Source organism: Scophthalmus maximus, chromosome 18, assembly GCF_022379125.1.
Source record: "Scophthalmus maximus strain ysfricsl-2021 chromosome 18, ASM2237912v1, whole genome shotgun sequence".
In the NCBI taxonomy this organism is placed as follows: Eukaryota; Metazoa; Chordata; class Actinopteri; order Pleuronectiformes; family Scophthalmidae; genus Scophthalmus; species Scophthalmus maximus.
In genome coordinates, this window is record NC_061532.1 from 18,375,561 (window position 1) to 18,381,852 (window position 6,292).

The window sequence follows — 6,292 nt, forward strand, 5'->3', positions numbered from 1 at the left end:
GTGGGAAAAAAATATGACACGCAAAAAACCAAACCAAACAAATAAATCTTGTATCTGAAAATAAGTATATTATGTAATATTTATTCCACCACTGTCAATGGACCTTGTGTGGTGTTTGCTTTGCTGAATTAAACATGTTTTAAATATGAATTTGCATCACACACAAGCTCAATAATAAAAGAATGTGGTGACAAAAGATACAAAATATTGCTACTGTAAATGCTACATTCAAGAACTGCCTGAAAGAAAACGTGTGCGTGTGTTTGTGTGAGAATGACTCAGCAGAGATTTATAAGTTATGTCAAGTGTCTTGAGATGATAAATGTGTCATACTTGGGCCACTGGTATTATTTTGTAGCTGAAGAGATGTTCACGGACCACACTGGAAAAAAAAACGTCATTGCTCCTGTGTTATTGTATGAGATCATTTGGAAGAAATGTGTGTTTCTGTTTTAAGTCATGGACTTTAATAAAATTTGCTTTATGGCAAATTATCTTCAAATAAAAAAATACTGATATTTACATATTTTGGTGAATCTTACAAAACAAATGCAATTGACAAGATATAAGTTTTTGTTTGTTTGTTTTATAATAATAATTTTATTTATATAGCACCTTTCAGAAATTGCTTCACAAAGTGCTTTCACAAAAACATACAAAAATCACAGACAATTAAAATTAGCATTCCAACAATAATTGGAATAATTCAGGTCACATATCTGCATAAAAATAAATCAAGATATAAAAAGACAATATAAAAAGCTGACATCATATAAAAGCAAGTTTTGGTTGTTTGGTTAGTCTTATTGTATGTAGTAAATAATAGCAATGATGAGCTACACACTCCATACCAGTTGGTGGCGATAATGCACCAATTTGTTGTTTGCCAGCCTCCAAAATAAAAAACCCAGAAGAAGAAGAAGAAGCAGGAAGCAAGAGCAGCCGATCGTCTTCGAGCCGCTTCGAGCTGAGGAAGCCGCGACAACGAACCGCCGGCGGCCGCAGCGGGCTACTACCTTCCCCCTCCTTCCTCACCGCGATTCGGAGCCTTTAACCGGGAGCTGAGAGACACATTACGACCCGGATGCCTCTATGATCCAGTTAACCGCACGGCGAGATACACAGTGTTCAGTTTGCACAAGGTAAGGCATCTGAATTAGCTAGCACGAGCTATGTGGCTAACGTGTAGCTGTCATGCCAAACCCCATTCAGAAATCTGTCGATTTAAGGCTGCACTTTGCTTTTTTTCTTGCACTTTTTTACACTAAAAACGCGGCAAACGTGAAACACGAATAAGCTCCTGGAGGTCAGACGTTATGGGGGGAAACAAAAACAAACAAACGCCATGTTGATCGTTTAACGGTGAACGTTATGAATGTGTAGGGGCGGTGGCAGCGGACGTGTGGAACGACTGTTGCCGGAGGGGATTTTGTTCTCCTGCTGAATCAAATCACGCGTTAGTGATCATTTAATTGACGCCGAATTAAAGATGTTGCTCCCGCTGATGTGCGGAAAAGGTTAGGTGGAATTTTTCTGTGCACATATTGCGCTAAAATGGTGATGCAAAATGAAATTGCCCGGATTGTGAACGCAGTTCGGCGCAGCTTTTGTTTACAGCGGCTAGCTGGGTACCTTGGACGTGACGGGCCACGAGTACTGTACTGTACTGTACATGTACCCCGTGGTGTTTTATATATTCATGCACAAAGTCTTGACTTTATTAACACACTTCTTTATGATGAGAAGCTACTTGTAGCATGTGGAAATTAGCTTAGCTTAACGGCTAATTTACAGCACCTGAGCTAAAAAACGACTTCCGGTGAGTAAGAATGAAAGAATAATAAGTTGAACCAGCAAGAGGCAGCGACGTGTTCTTTCTTTTTCTGCCGTGACATGTATTTATGAATAACTGGTGTAGCAAAAAAATAATAATGATAGAAAGTGTAACTAGTTTAGCAGATTAGCAGCGGATTAAGATCCACAAGGACAAACAGACGATGATCACGAGGCGTTCCTCCTTCACCGGACCCGGGCAGCTGTATACAGTATGTGTTCATACAGTATGTGTTCATACAGTATGTGATCATACAGTATGTGATCATACAGTATGTGATCATATGTGTTCATACAGTATGTGTTCATACAGTATGTGATCATACAGTATGTGATCATATGTGTTCATGTGTTCATACAGTATGTGTTCATACAGTATGTGATCATATGTGTTCATATGTGTTCATACAGTATGTGATCATACAGTATGTGATCATATGTGTTCATACAGTATGTGATCATATGTGATCATACAGTATGTGATCATACAGTATGTGATCATATGTGTTCATACAGTATGTGATCATATGTGTTCATACAGTATGTGATCATATGTGATCATACAGTATGTGATCATACGTGTTCATACAGTATGTGTTCATACAGTATGTGATCATACAGTATGTGATCATATGTGTTCATACAGTATGTGATCATACAGTATTTGATCATACGTGTTCATACAGTATGTGATCATATGTGTTCATACAGTATGTGATCATACGTGTTCATACAGTATGTGATCATATGTGTTCATACAGTATGTGTTCATACAGTATGTGATCATATATGTTCATACAGTATGTGTTCATATGTGTTCATGCATGTTCATACTGTATGAACACATACTGTATGTACAGTATGTGTTCATACTGTATGAACACATACGTACGTAATTGTAATCAAGAAAATCTACTTAAAGCTACGGTGTGTAATATTTAAAAGAACTTATTCAAAGAAGTTTAATATATTGTCCGTAAATATGTGTTCATATATGCATAATCAACTCTGAATGAGTTGAATATAGTAACATGAGGTGGCCTCGACCTCCGTGTGAGTCTCCATGTTTCTACGTCGTGTTGAATACGGTTGTTGAACTAAACGGTTCCAGTATATGTCGAATTTTCAGACGCTGCCTGAAGCCGGAACTGGAATCAGCGGTGCGCCGCCATACAGTGTCCTCTGTCGGTCGCTCGGTAGGTTTGCGGTTTGCGACTTTATGCGCCAGATGCCGGCAGGAAATTACAAAAATTACACACTGGAGCTTTAAAAAAATGAAAAGTTCTTTATTGGAGTCTAATGGTGCGTTCACATCACGCAAATGGAATTGTATAAAAAGGTGAAGACGCACATGTCTTAAATCACAAAGATCATCAGCAGATTAACTGATAGTGAACGTCACAGTGGTCTCGTCCCGGTCTCAGCTCACTCGTAAATTCCCCTTTTTGTCAGACACAGATGATTTTAACCCATAAATATCTTTGTATTTCATAGTCATTCATATTGAACAAATAAAGTCAGTGATAGATTGTTTTTTTTCTGCTTATTTCCAGTTTTTATTCGCTCTGGCTGACAGAATTTCTGCTCACCAGACAATAGTTTGTGTGAAGACAATAGTCTTCTCTAATGTTGAATGTGGGTTATTTTGTGTTGAGCTGCATTTGCATAGTTAACACGTCACATACACACACACACACACACACAAGCACACCTTAGAAAGCCATTGTTATTTTTAACAATAAAGAAATAGCTATTTTAAGAGCGACAGAATATCTTCAGAGCTGTTGTCCTCGCTCAGTGTTGCCCTCAGTCCTTTTTAAATGATTTTAAATGAATGAATTTGATTCATTTATTACTTAAAAAAACAAAAACAAGCTATGTCGACACAGGATTTAGATGTTCGCTTTACTAATGATAGCTTCTTTTTTTTTTCAAGTGATAATTTAAGTGCAAATTCTGAATATGGACTTGATAAACATCTCTTTGTGTCTGTGCTCACTTATTAATTTTCATGCTGGCTGAAAGGGGTCCGTGGTAATTTACAGCCAGAATGTTGTGAAAGAGCGTGAGTTTTTTATAATCTTCTAGTAATTTAGATTTCTAGTTTTCGAGACGAGTATTTATTGAACAAATATCTTGTTTTTTTACACAAGGCGTCACGTAGTTTTATCTGCGTTTGACATGTTAATGGGATTTTTGAGTCTTTTCTCGTCGCCACAATTGGGTCGTGTGCGAAACAAACTGACTTTTGAGATAAACATACTTTTATATTTCATCATAAAATAGCAAACTAATTCATTAAGGATGTACCAAAGGACCGTCTCATCATACACACACATGCTGGTTCTCCCTCTGCTGACGAACCTTTGAGCTCAAAAGAATCCGGACGAATCGTGTTTAAAGTAACATGTATGTCTGCAAATGTTTGGAAAGGAAAAGAACCTGCGACTCTTTCCTTTCCCCCCCGTCTCCAGTTTATATTTCGTTACCATACCAGTTCTGTTCGTCCACGTTCAGGACGGCGACTGCAGTTTATTAATTAAGCTAATAGACCCGAGTCAGTCGGAGATGCTCCATCGATCGCTTCCGTCTGAGCTGCAGCTTCGTGGCGGTCTGATCGGTGCAGAGGTTTTTACAAACGCAAACGTCCCGACTGCTTCTCATCACGTGCCGCAGAACTGCTTCCATGTGGAACTGGATTGTGCAGCTCACGCTTTCTTGGCTTTGGCCGGCGACGCCATCTGGGCCTGCAGCGTTTTCTCATCGCAGAGGAAACATAAATGTGCCTTTTTTTTTTTTGATTTCCTCCTTCGCAGGGTTCATTCCAGTCACGAGCCCGACCGGATTTAAACACTGTCGTAGCTGCTGCTCGGGCTGCAACTAATAATTATTGTCATTATCAATCAAAAAGAAAATTCAACATAGTTTGTCACAGCCCTAAATTTATGCGACTGCTGCACCATGATGGAGAACATGATGATGGTGACGGATATCAGAAGATATTCACTTTACTATCATGTGAGACATGTAATAGCATCACATCTCCAATTGGTCGTGAAATATTTGACACATTAAGCCTTAAAAATTACTAAAATGTGTATTTGATTATCAAAATAATACCAATTTTTTTCCATCGATGGAATAATGGATTCATTGTAGCGGCATAATTTGAGAGCTTTTGAAATGAAAGAAAAACGGGTATTTTCAAAAGAGTTGCTCTCTTTGGAAAATCTCAATTAAAAAAAAATTATGGAATATAATCAATCATCAATGAACTATGGATGATTATCTAAAATAACCACAAAAAAGGAAATCATACATCTTCTCTCTTATTGACACGAATTTCCAAAGTTTGGATTTTAACAAAGAGAAGAAATAACTCCATAACGCCTTGTCGAAATAACGAAACCCTTATTCAGGCAGCTCTAGAATAAGATGGGGTCACTGTGTGTGTGTGTGTGTGTGTGTGTTCTTTGTAATAATTGTCTCGGGATTTTAATCCTTTTTGCAAATCTGCCTCGTGTGTAAATTGGGAGTTGCTGTCCATATTCCAGCAAACAGGTCCGACAGTGGAAGTCGAACATGTTTTCGGTTGAAATAATCTTTCGTTGAAGAATTCCTTGGATTTCTTTCCTGTGCAGTTTCATCCGATCTCGTCAGGACGTAGAGATGCTTCTCGTCGCGGGTCGGTCGGTCGACAGCCCGGACAGTGACCCTCCCTCCCTCCCTCCCTCCCTCCCTCTGTCTTTGCTCTCAGCCCGATGCTGCACCTTCTGTTGATCACACACAGCGGCACAGATCTGTGTGTGTGTGTGTGTGTGTGTGTGTGTGTGTGTGTGTGTGTGTGTGTGTGTGTGTGTGTGTGTGTGTGTGTGTGTGTGTGTGTGTGTGTGTGTGTGTGTGTGTGTGTGTGTGTGTGTGTGTGTGTGTGTGTGTGTGTGTGTGTGTGTGTGTGTGTGTGTGTGTGTGTGTGTGTGTGTGTGTGTGTGTGTGTGTGCAGACTGTGACCAGGACGTTGCCCCCTTCTCTCTCTCTGTGACACGGACTTGGACGAGGGGGTAATAATCTGTGAGATCAGCAAAAACGTAATCTTCTTTCGGTCAACGACCCGGACGGCGTTATTCGCGTGGCTGAATAATAGTCGGCGTGTGTGTGAACACAGAACAGAAATCCCTTCTGTATATCGTTACCCAGATCAGGATTGGGAAGAGAAGGAAAATGTTATCGGAACATCTCTAGTTTAGAGAGAGACACACACACACACACACACACACACACACACACACACACACACACACACACACACACACACACACACACACACACACACACAGTATGTGACTAGAGAACGTAGTGGAGCGTTTATCAGCTGACGAGCCAGATGTTTCCCTCGGGGGGGAAATGGTGAAGGGAACAAAAGGGAAAAAAGAAAATTATATTTGACTTGCATTTGCTGTGC